The sequence below is a fragment of the Bolinopsis microptera genome, chromosome 3, assembly GCF_026151205.1.
Source record: "Bolinopsis microptera isolate Bmic1 chromosome 3, MBARI_Bmic_1.0, whole genome shotgun sequence".
In the NCBI taxonomy this organism is placed as follows: Eukaryota; Metazoa; Ctenophora; class Tentaculata; order Lobata; family Bolinopsidae; genus Bolinopsis; species Bolinopsis microptera.
The window spans coordinates 19,359,054-19,372,376 of NC_087074.1; the positions used below are offsets into that span (position 1 = coordinate 19,359,054).

The 13,323-nt window shown below is 37.0% G+C and overlaps 1 protein-coding gene across 7 annotated transcripts in view; it reads right to left on the reverse strand.

Moving 5' to 3' along the window:
* Positions 1-13,323, reverse strand: part of LOC134812643 (putative uncharacterized protein DDB_G0291608) — a 44,401-nt gene that overhangs the window by 27,478 nt on the left and 3,600 nt on the right. The gene's annotated exons all lie outside the window — the stretch shown is intronic.

Here is a 13,323-nt window from a genome sequence, read left to right on the forward strand (position 1 = left end):
TTGTCCCACTAGTCTTTACAACATCCAGAGGTATGGGCCCACTCTGCACTGTGTTTGTAGATCGTATTTCTGAAAGGATAGCTGACCACAATAAAGAAGCTAAGAGCAAGGTCAAAAATCACATCAGAACACGATTCAGGTTTGATCTGCTACGAAGCACACTCATAGCACTCAGGGGAATCAGAGGAAGACAAAAAGCCCAGCACCTTGGACTGGATGACGTATCCTTCAATCTCATTCCTCAGAAGACGAGCTTTGAGGTCTCTTAAGTTTGTTTATGTAAATTTTATAGATAATTTATTGTAGCTTTTATATTGTGTAAAATTTTACGGATGAAATGATCCCAGGGGAGACTCCTAACCCACCGCTTCGATGGGTAGTTGATACATCTTTCACAAGCAAGAGCCACTTTAGTCTACTTGCTGTGAGGTGTCTCAGCTACATGGGTTGGGGGTCCCCCCTTTTTTTTCTTTAAAAAAAATTTAGGTGATGGAATACCACACAGGACAGAGGTACTCAGATGATGTGGGATACATTAGGAAGCGCCTTCGTTTCGAAATCTTAAGAACGACAGTAATTTCTCTCCGGGGAGACAGAGGGGCGAGAAAGAACTTTGTCAATATAGACAATTTAGATTTGAACTTGGAGCTGCAAGGCCAAGGGTGATTTTCAAAATATTGAGTTTTTGAAGGGTTATTTTTATATTGGGTCATTGTGACATTATATGTATACTATTTGAAACATTTTATAAAAAACTAGGTGATTTTAGAGTATATGGCATATGCTGGTAGAATCTCTGAAAATGTGTGTTTCTAGGCAAAACGTGCAATTTTGCTAGTACTAATTGAGTTTTTTAAATTGTCCCATATTCAAACGATGATTTGGCGCCATGAGCTTGCTCATTGATTAGTGGATTGAAAACATTGTGTATTGCACCTGGTTACCTCAAAGCATTACTGGATGTGGATGTAGTGTAGGGACTACGGGTGGAAGATGAATAATTGATATTCCAACAGCATCTTGTTCCCTGCATTGTGCTGATTCCGGGAAGCATTTTGTTTACGCTCTCATCATTCTGTAGGATGAGATATCGTTCATTTAAAATTGGGTAATTATAGGCCTGTCAAGGATTTCAGCCTAATTAAGAGCTGATCAATTGCAGCTAGTTGTGCCATATAAGGGATAACTGAGGTCACGTGACATTCAGTCCTATCACGTGACCGCTAATCCTATCACGTGACCTTGATTCGTAAAGCCTCGGGCACGTGATCACATTCGTAACGTGTCGTATGCCGACTAGGAGATTTTGTGACGTCACCAGAGCTGAAGCTACTTGATCAGGCCTTATATGGAATAATATCGTGTATCGGGTGTAATTGGACCCAATTAGAGCAGCTGAGCGCTCAATTATAGCAGCATTGCATCTGGTACCACCTTCTGAAACCCAGCAGACAGCTGGCCCAGAGAATCGAAATTAGAAGGATTTTTTATTGATGGAAATCGAAGCGGAAACCTTGTAACCCTATGTTTTCGATGACGCCGAACAAGATTAAACAGGTTATAATTGTCCTACTCTCGTGTAAATTGCTCTAAAACGTGATTGAAATTGTAATGATGCTATCAATTGTAATACAGTTTTTACATTAAGCTGAGCGGCGTAACGGCTGGCATTCCTGGGCCGCACTCATCCCAGATTGTCATTCCGCCGCAGCTTCAATTTATCTGGATATTACAGCCTGGGGTCCCCAGGTAACGACTGGAACCGCTACATCTGCCTAATCTCAGCTATTGTAAATAACGAAGCCTGTGATCCGCACATCAGGTATTGACCACATTGAACGGGCTTGAATCGAACAAGCCGTGTTATTAATATTAAAGATATTAATACCAAAAATCGTATTACTAGATTTGACCAAAACCCATAATCATGGGTAGAGTGAACCGCTGCCAGTGTCTCTCTTTTCCAAACAAAAGAAAATGATATTAATTTGAGGAACCGTCCGCAAATGCAAATTGATACCGAGAATGAAATCGGTCGCTCGCTTTTCCCATTAAATAAGCTTTATTACAATACGTAAGCCGTGAATGAATGGGAAAAGCGAGCGACCGATTTCATTCTCGGTATCAATTTGCATTTGCGGACGGTTCCTCAAATTAATATCATTTTCTTTTGTTTGGAAAAGAGAGACACTGGCAGCGGTTCACTCTACCCATGATTATGGGTTTTGGTCAAATATCATCTCTTTTTGATTATAATGTCAGGATAATTTACACAGTCGAAACTTCATTAATAAGGAGGTAATTTCAACGATTTCGAAATTTTACCTTTGAAAACGTTTCCTTGTGTTTAGGTAGGCATATCTGTCAATAACAGACTGAATATAGCACTTTTTACTCATTCAAGTTGGCATTAAATTCATATATAATGCCATTTTAATATCGTGGGAAAGCAGAATATATTCGAAATCACGAATGAGCAAAATTCTCACCTTTCGCACGTGCAAACTTTGAGCGGACGTTGCGTGCGCATAAAATATTGAATCACCATAAATTTTTGCATAGTGTTATTTAATATATATGTAGTTTGATAAGCATGAAAAGTTTCAGAAGATTTCAAAAAAGAACTTGGATCACAACGGGACTCCAAAGTTGGTAAAAATCGTGAAAATAACAATTTTTAGTGATTTTAGCTATTTTAAATGAATTTGGGCGTGTCCCCACGTGTGCAACTTTTCGATTTTCAACTTTAAAACTAGCCTATAACACAATTTACACCTTTAAGAAGCAAAATTGAGCTCCACAACCCAAGGGATGGCCCAACACCAGAGAATACTAATTCACAACTTTTGTGTTTTTATAAAATTATTCTTCAAAAAAGCACAAACTTCAATAGCGAATATCTTTATGAAGGAGCAAGGTAGGAAAACTTTCCGGTAGATTTTCAGAATGCTTGAACAATTATCTAAGATGAAAATGTCCTCAGATTTTGAATAAAATTACTCCTTAATGCTTTAAAATCGATTTGAAAAGTTGTTATTTTGTCAAAAATCAAGTTTTAAAAACACTTAAATTGATGACGTCATCAAGTGATGATGATGACTATGAATTATTTTTCGATATAATGTAAACTAAAGTATAAACAATTATCTTTGAAACCTGTGGTTCGAAATGACTGTATCTTTTATACTTTTGAATCTACGGACACTTAAATGTAGGCTGCAAAAGCGGCATTGGGCCAGTAATCGCAAGGTTGCTGGATCAATGCCCGCCATCGGCAAAACCAACCTTGATGATTTGAGCCATACTGATGAGTCCTAATAGGACGAAACACTGTGTCTATGGATATATACATATATATATATATATATATATAGCTTCACATATACATAATATATTATATATATAATATATTATATATATAGCTTCACGACAATCTGTTGTAAAACAGGGGTTCCAGAAAACCCACTTCCCGATACTCCTGCAACATGAAATTTTTTTTACAGTCGATTTGGACAAGGTCTAGACGCTCTGCAAAGTTTCAGATCTCTAACTCAATTTTAACATGGTTTTTAAGGCACCTGAATATGGCGATTTTGGGTTTTTTACCTAATTTCGTATAACATGCTGGCGCGTATTTTGCGCAAATTTCTTAAAAACCTCCACATAACTATTTCTTATTCCTGTCATCATTAACATTGAATTAGAATGTTTTGAACTTAAATATACCTGCTGAACTACTTTCGATGAGTCTTAATGCCTGGAAAACAATAAAGGGGATATAATAGTATAGGGGGTACATAGTGTTGTGAATATAAGGGCAACGGTTATGCTTGCCAGCATTGTGATTACCTTCTTGTCATTTGTGCGAAGTGCGTACTTTTTATACTGCAGTTTGAAGTGCATTACAGAGTTAATGTTATGTGTATTATACAGTTACAGTTATGTAACTGTTGCACACAGTAAAACTTACTGCGATCGCGCTGATAAGAAGTGAACTGATAAGAGTCGAGTAAAATTGCAACGTAACTAAAATCAATGTAACACCGCTATATGAATAGTGATCATTTCTCAAATAGTTTTCTCAATATTGCAATGAAGTTGTCCGATTTTATTGATGGAACGTGTGACAGCCTTCCATGTCACAGTCCTCCGTCAAACAAGGACATCCTTCGTTTTCTTTTGAGCCACAAGGAAAACCATGCGACTCATGTCGATTTAATGCTGGCCGAGGTTTCAAGTTTGATATTAAGTCATTACAGTACCATCGAAATGTACAGGCAAACGGACTTCTTTCAGCCTTGCAATATTGTCAAGTGAGTGCTAGTGTTTTTTAGGTATTTACCCTACAGCACAGGTTGTTCACGATACATCAGTCCGGTTTCAAACATATATTTTCTGCTGGGGGAAAATAAGAGAAATATAGCCGATCGATCTTTCATAAATTAATCTACAGATGTTTGAAACCAAACCAATGACCAATGTTTCATGAACAATCTGTAGTTGTACTGTATGCATATTTATATTAGGCACTTAGTTTCTCTTATATTAATGTAATTTAGAAACTTTCTACATTTAATTGAGCAAAGACTGCACTTCATGCTGGCCAGAGCAATATTTCACACGAGACTGCAGTATATTGCCGATCCAGCCACGTCGACGATGATCCCGTCAGTGATCTCATGATATTCATCTAGCAATGACAGCCCTTTTAGTTCTGGCAACAAGGTAAGAAAAATCGTTTTCATTTTATTTTGAAATGACAATATTAATGTAATTATAATTCAGGAAGATCAAGGGCCTCTACGACAAATTGAAAAAGCGTAAGAACATGCGGAAAAGGGAAACGATTGAAAATTTTGACTCCTTCTTGGACAAGGAGTTCCTTCTTGGTAGAGATCGTGCTGCAGACGATCACCATGTACCTGATTCCCATGTTCCTGATCCATTACAGTAAGTTATATTAAGATAAGATACTGGGAGCGGATAAGACTGATAGATTATACACATGCTCTGATATATCTAAAATTCTTAAATAATATCTCTCTCGATTCTCGAATCAAGATTAGTTCGTTGATAGATGTAATGTTTACTCAGTAAAGCTTTAAAGTGATGTCAGGAATAATAAGTAAAAGTAAATCGGTCGGAAGGGAGTCTATGTTAGAATCAGAGTGGATGCAGGTTCACCGGAACTAGATTAAGATGTATAATATATAATATTTAAATCAACTAAATAATCTAGAATTCATTCTTTTCAGGAATATGCGGGACAGGTTGACCAATATTTCCACAAGAGTGAGATCTCCTGAACAGTCACCATCCTCTTCGAACTCCGGGAATATAACTGGATTAGCAGCAGATTACAACCAGCCTAGCTGTTCCTCAACTCCTGACGATGTCGACCCCATTCAGTAAGTTCATCTAACTAAATAAAAGCTGTTTCGTATTTATGCTGACAAAATTGATAAATATGTGAGAAAACTGTCTCATAAAAGTTATAAATTAAAAAGGCTAAACGACAACAAATTGTTCAAATACTAGATTAAAGTTAGAATCAAAATCTATGTATACACAAATTACTCGATCTGCTATTCAATAAACTTAAAACATCAACTGAACAGCTAGTACGTGATTGTGATCGTGTGATGTAATGACATGTACAGTGATAACAGATAATAAGGTAAAAGATACAATACATGTGAGATGGTGTATACACAATGTGAGTGAAAATATAGTGACATTTTAATTCACAGGACAAAGATTGGTTACCAAACGTGCATGACAAGGATTTAGACGTGCACCAGATGTACGACAACATGGTCCCTGTGATGCTTCGGCGTGGAATCAGCTGTGCCGCCATGGTAGACGTTTTTCGAGTGATTCACCACTCCATTGTAACAGAGAAACAGCCATTGACGGGGACCCATCGGCTCTTGACAGAGGCTGAGATGAGGACGGCTGCCAATAACGTCCGGGAACAGTTCATTTCTAGTCTGGGACAGCTCGAATTCAATGGTAAGAAGTAAGAAGCAATCCAAATAATGAATGATATATTGTACAAAAATATAGATCATCACCCGATTTACATGTTTTAATTTTTATAGCTATCTATTTTGACGGCAAAGAAAGCGAGAGTTTGGTTTGGCTCGACGGAAAGAACCAAAAGATCAGGGAAGAAACATACACTATATTGGCATATCCTGGTGCACATTCTCTAGGATTCGTCACTATAGATGACAAGACAGGTTTTTATTGTGCATTGTGTTTCAAGTCAAACAACTTATCGTACCATCTTAACATCTTAACATCTTAAAATTATGACATCTTAACATCGTAACATCTTAAGGCTGACCCTGGCATCGCGGATACTAAGGTACTACGTATCTGATCCTGTAGTCAGGAGAGAGGAGGTGGACACGCTGGCACGTTATGTGGTTCAGGTGTACTATAGGGTAAGTACTTCAATAGTTCGAGTATCACCTCGCCTAGGTCTTATCTGAGATTTTGAATAAAAATAAAAATTGCATAATATAGTTTTTGCAATTTGAATTAATTATCATGCCCCCAAACTATTGACTGTAGCTACAATACCCATTTACGAACATTTGTGCCAATCATCACCTTTTTCCAGACCAGAAATTTGATGAATATTAAGTATTAATCAATTTTGCTAAATATTTAAATCGTCACTTTATGAAATGAAACTAAATTTAGCCATATATTCTGTTCCTGATAAGTGATACTGTAATAATTATACTCATTACTCAAGCATTCAAATTTCAGATGCACGCTCAGATCAAACTGCGTCCTCTTATTGAGGATGGGGCTTATCATGTTCTTACAAGGTTGACCAATATTTCCACAAGAGTGAGATCTCCTGAACAGTCACCATCCTCTTCGAACTCCGGGAATATAACTGGATTAGCAGCAGATTACAACCAGCCTAGCTGTTCCTCAACTCCTGACGATGTCGACCCCATTCAGTAAGTTCATCTAACTAAATAAAAGCTGTTTCGTATTTATGCTGACAAAATTGATAAATATGTGAGAAAACTGTCTCATAAAAGTTATAAATTAAAAAGGCTAAACGACAACAAATTGTTCAAATACTAGATTAAAGTTAGAATCAAAATCTATGTATACACAAATTACTCGATCTGCTATTCAATAAACTTAAAACATCAACTGAACAGCTAGTACGTGATTGTGATCGTGTGATGTAATGACATGTACAGTGATAACAGATAATAAGGTAAAAGATACAATACATGTGAGATGGTGTATACACAATGTGAGTGAAAATATAGTGACATTTTAATTCACAGGACAAAGATTGGTTACCAAACGTGCATGACAAGGATTTAGACGTGCACCAGATGTACGACAACATGGTCCCTGTGATGCTTCGGCGTGGAATCAGCTGTGCCGCCATGGTAGACGTTTTTCGAGTGATTCACCACTCCATTGTAACAGAGAAACAGCCATTGACGGGGACCCATCGGCTCTTGACAGAGGCTGAGATGAGGACGGCTGCCAATAACGTCCGGGAACAGTTCATTTCTAGTCTGGGACAGCTCGAATTCAATGGTAAGAAGTAAGAAGCAATCCAAATAATGAATGATATATTGTACAAAAATATAGATCATCACCCGATTTACATGTTTTAATTTTTATAGCTATCTATTTTGACGGCAAAGAAAGCGAGAGTTTGGTTTGGCTCGACGGAAAGAACCAAAAGATCAGGGAAGAAACATACACTATATTGGCATATCCTGGTGCACATTCTCTAGGATTCGTCACTATAGATGACAAGACAGGTTTTTATTGTGCATTGTGTTTCAAGTCAAACAACTTATCGTACCATCTTAACATCTTAACATCTTAAAATTATGACATCTTAACATCGTAACATCTTAAGGCTGACCCTGGCATCGCGGATACTAAGGTACTACGTATCTGATCCTGTAGTCAGGAGAGAGGAGGTGGACACGCTGGCACGTTATGTGGTTCAGGTGTACTATAGGGTAAGTACTTCAATAGTTCGAGTATCACCTCGCCTAGGTCTTATCTGAGATTTTGAATAAAAATAAAAATTGCATAATATAGTTTTTGCAATTTGAATTAATTATCATGCCCCCAAACTATTGACTGTAGCTACAATACCCATTTACGTACATTTGTGCCAATCATCACCTTTTTCCAGACCAGAAATTTGATGAATATTAAGTATTAATCAATTTTGCTAAATATTTAAATCGTCACTTTATGAAATGAAACTAAATTTAGCCATATATTCTGTTCCTGATAAGTGATACTGTAATAATTATACTCATTACTCAAGCATTCAAATTTCAGATGCACGCTGAGATCAAACTGCGTCCTCTTATTGAGGATGGGGCTTATCATGTTTTTACAAGCCTCACACTCAATAATGACATACAACTTTCGCCAAAAGAACGAACAGCAGTTTTGAAGAAAGTTTGTAACAATAGTTACTTCGCTCATCCTGAAGCAATTATTGTTTGCAGTCTCGGTGAGAAATTAGTACATGTTTTATTTTAGTGGATATTTGTTGTCACGAAGCTCTTGTTACAGTTTAGTTATTTAAATTGTTCACCTTTGTCCCCGCTTTTGGTTCTGTTCCTTTAAATAAATGTGAATGAAAATACTCCTCAAGGTGACGCAGATAGAGCTGTTCGGGAAAAAGGCGTGGCTCTCTGCAGGCAGCTTATAGAACTTGAGCAGAAGGGCATGAACCGGACAATACGCCCGAATGGAAAACCGCGGATATTTTGCAAGCCAGAGATTAACAGAAATGCAAAATCGTACCTTGACCTTGTCATTTACAACACTGACATCGAGGATAAAAATCCGGTGAGAAAGACTAAGTCTTTCAAACCGTACCATTTATTTGGTCTCTGTTACAAAACTGCGTGCAGTAAGTTCATTTCAAATTGTATTTACTATGACGTAACTATTAATATTATATTATTGTATTAATAAAGTGATTGACATACGTTTGTATTCAAAGCTATAAGGTCAAGTTCGGAGACAACCTGTACATAAAATCAGTCACTAATTACACTCATTTCACTGCCATGAACGGTAAAATTAATTATAATTCCTCTGACAGTCCAAGGGGTACAGGCTCTTCAGATATTATACTCCTAACCTTTCTATTATGATATCTGGGTTCAAAATTTAAATAACTCAACCTTGGTGGAGACAGTGGCCACCTGAAAAGTACAAAAATAAAGGGGCTGTAAATCACTTATGAAAATAATATTTACTCCAAATTTCACAATTTAAAGTTACGTAAGACAGGTGGGTACTCAAAAAGTGCCGGTTGAGCAGATTTGTCTGCTCAACACAGGTGGAGCAGCTCACTGACTACATGAGCTAATATAAGTGACTAGAACTAACCCTCTCATGCTTTTTAATTGCTCTAAAGTCCTAATATTTAATATTATGGGATATACCAATCATATTTCATAGAAAAGGATCCTCAGAATCTGCTCAACCAAGGTGGAGACAGCATAACATGCAGTTCAAAATCTGTTATTCTGTAGTTTAAGAGCTGTAGAGTGACTGTGGCAGTCCATTTGCAATACCAATGATTCTAAATCATCTACCAACTCATATTACAAGGCATCCTTGCTGAAAAGTACACTCAACATAGGTGGAGACTCAAATTTGGCAAATTCGGGCGTAAATTCGACCTCAGAAGTAAAGGTTCTCCACCGCGGTTGAGTGGTTGATGGCTAGTTTGATGAGTTGTATACATGCTAAAGGGTCACCCAATGTTATTTCTTCCAGAAATCAACTGCCAAAGCTCAACTCAACCCGGTGGGGCCAGTTTTTATGCATTTTTTAATGTTTTAATGTTTAATCAACAATTTCTCCACCTTGTTGAGTACCTTTTCACAACTTTGATAGTTTTTTCATTTGCTAGAACACTTTGCTTTAAGACAGAAGGGGTAACAGTTTTACGATCCCCTACAGTAGCAGTTAACAGAGCAGATTAGAATTAGTGATAAAACCAATGAATTTAGGCATGTTTGACAGGCTTTTTACTGTTTCTTAATGAAAGATCTCCACCCTGTTGAGCGTCAATGGAAAAAACAAAATTTAACGGGAAGTAGAAAAGGCCGAGACGCAACTTTCTAGCTAACCTAGAACTCTCTAAACCTTTCTCCAACCCCGGTTGAGCAGCTTTGAAAAGTGCATTTAATTTCTCCACCTCGGTTGAGCACTTAAATAAAATATTGATAAAACCATCAGATTGCAAATTTGATGAAGTTTGTGTTACCAATAACCTTTTCCACCTTAATCAAAAGATTCTTCAACTAGAGCCAGTCTCCACCTTAAATCTCCACCTTTAAAGGATTTGTTTAATACCACCTGTATCTGCTCAACCGTTCAACCTTTTAATTTTATTTTTTTACTCAGAGAAAGTCCTGAAAAATGTCTTGTCAGCCATATAATCAGGGAGTTTCATTCTGTGTTGAGCTGGCTGCACCACACACTTCAAAAAAAGTAAAAAATGTACAGGTTGTCTCCGAACTTGACCATAAGGTCAAAGTGAAAACAATACGGATGGTATTGAATTTAAAAAGGAAAGTTTATGATAACAAGTTATATTTCAGAAGAGCTGAAGTGGGCTGCAGTCACTATTCCATCGGTAGTAAGGGTGCATCCCTCTGATCCTGATCAATTCGACAGGTTCATAGAATCACCTTTGGTGACGAAATATCCCTGCCACCAGCAAGCAGTCGAAAGAGCGGTGGCACTGATGACAGAATCAAAGCTGAAGTGTGCTAACAAAGACATGAAAGCAGGACACCACATTGTTGTCTCTGAGGAGAGGCAACAAAATCCAGGAAAACAGAGGAAGTTCAAAAAACTAATGAAATGATTTATTAAAAGAGAACACTCGTTATATAATATTTTGTATGATGTTTCACAATATTGAGTTTATTCCCGAAAATTTCGAGACTACTTCTTTAAAATTAGCTTTCTCTGGATGATATGCAGACTGCAGCGAAGAAATATCAAACAGTCATAAATATGTTAGTGATACCATCGCTATACTTCGTCCACACACTGAACTTAGCAATCTTGATTATAAGTATTAAACAATGCAATATATATATAAATAGATTTTAATTCCAAGTGTTCGTAGAATAATTGAAAACGTAGCACTGTAAATGCGCCAGCTATTCAACTTATGATAACTTAATCAAATTGATGACATTCAAGTGCATTTTGAAAAAATTTACCCGATACTATGATATTTTTTATAGTAATAACACGACGTTCAATTCAAGCCCATTCAATGACTGATGTGCGGATCACAGGCTTCGTTATTGACAATAACTGAGATTAGGCAGATATAGTGGTTCCAGTCGTTACCTGGGGACCCCAGGCTGTAATATTCAGAAAAATTGAAGCTGCGGCGGAATGACAATCTGGGATGAGTGCGGTCCAGGAATGCCAGCCGTTCAGCTTAATGTAAAAACTGTATTACAATTGATAGCATCATTACAATTTCAATCACGTTTTAGAGCAATTTACACGAGAGTAGGACAATTATAACCTGTTTAATCTTGTTCGGCGTCATCGAAAACATAGGGTTACAAGGTTTCCGCTTCGATTTCCATCAATAAAAAATCCTTCTAATTTCGATTCTCTGGGCCAGCTGTCTGCTGGGTTTCAGAAGGTGGTACCAGATGCAATGCTGCTATAATTGAGCGCTCAGCTGCTCTAATTGGGTCCAATTACACCCGATACACGATATTATTCCATATAAGGCCTGATCAAGTAGCTTCAGCTCTGGTGACGTCACAAAATCTCCTAGTCGGCATACGACACGTTACGAATGTGATCACGTGCCCGAGGCTTTACGAATCAAGGTCACGTGATAGGATTAGCGGTCACGTGATAGGACTGAATGTCACGTGACCTCAGTTATCCCTTATATGGCACAACTAGCTGCAATTGATCAGCTCTTAATTAGGCTGAAATCCTTGACAGGCCTATAATTACCCAATTTTAAATGAACGATATCTCATCCTACAGAATGATGAGAGCGTAAACAAAATGCTTCCCGGAATCAGCACAATGCAGGGAACAAGATGCTGTTGGAATATCAATTATTCATCTTCCACCCGTAGTCCCTAATGTAGTGGATACAGAATTTTCAAACACTGACCAGGTCAAAGAGACCGGGTGACCATCTCATGCTTAAGGGGACATACACCAAAACCTTTTTTGCCGGGACCCGGGATTTGACTTCATATTATGAAAGTATAGATTACAACTGTATGATTTGAGGCATTGAAAAATTTTTTTGAGAGTACGCACATTCGGAAAAAAAATTATTTTCTTTTTCGAAAGTTTTGGAAATTTTGAGAAGTCTGTCACTGTAATACCGATATTTCAGTCATTTTAAACGTTTTTTGGCTGATTTTTTAACTGAACATTATTTACAATCCGCACAAGAAGCCCTTTTAAAGGATTTTATAATTAAAATATAGATGACGAAGTTACAGACCAAACAAGGTCGAAAGAAGCAAAATTGAAATTTTTGTAAAAATCAAAGTTGTATATTTTACCATTCACCCAGGTCATAAGATATCGCTTCAAAAATTCTTGTGAGTGTAGCTGATGATTATATCCAACTTTTTGGAACAGGATTTATCTCAATTTTGAGTTAGGTATGAAATGTGGCCTCAAACGACTTAGTAAAATTCATCGTAAAAATGGGCCAAACTTGGCAGATTTAAGGCTTAAAATGCCTATAACTCAAAAATTATCAGTTTTTTTGAAATAATTTTTACAGAATCGTAATCAGCTTGAGAAGACGAATCTTTTAGATTCTTGTGCGGATTGTAAATAATGTTCAGTTAAAAAATCAGCCAAAAAACGTTTAAAATGACTGAAATATCGGTATTACAGTGACAGACTTCTCAAAATTTCCAAAACTTTCGAAAAAGAAAATAATTTTTTTTTCGAATGTGCGTACTCTCAAAAAAAATTTTCAATGCCTCAAACCTTACAGTTGTAATCTATACTTTCATAATATGAAGTCAAATCCCGGGTCCCGGCAAAAAAGGTTTTGGTGTATGTCCCCTTAAGATACCAAAGAATAAAAAGTCCAAAGTTGATGACAGATGTTTCTCAGGCCATGCATGGAACTCTCTTCCACTGTTGTTGAGATGTATTAATGATACCAACTGTTTCAAGCGAATGTTAAAGAACCATTTATATAATCAGTTTTGATGTTATTTCTTTCCATTTGTCTTCACTTTACAAGACACTTTGGCT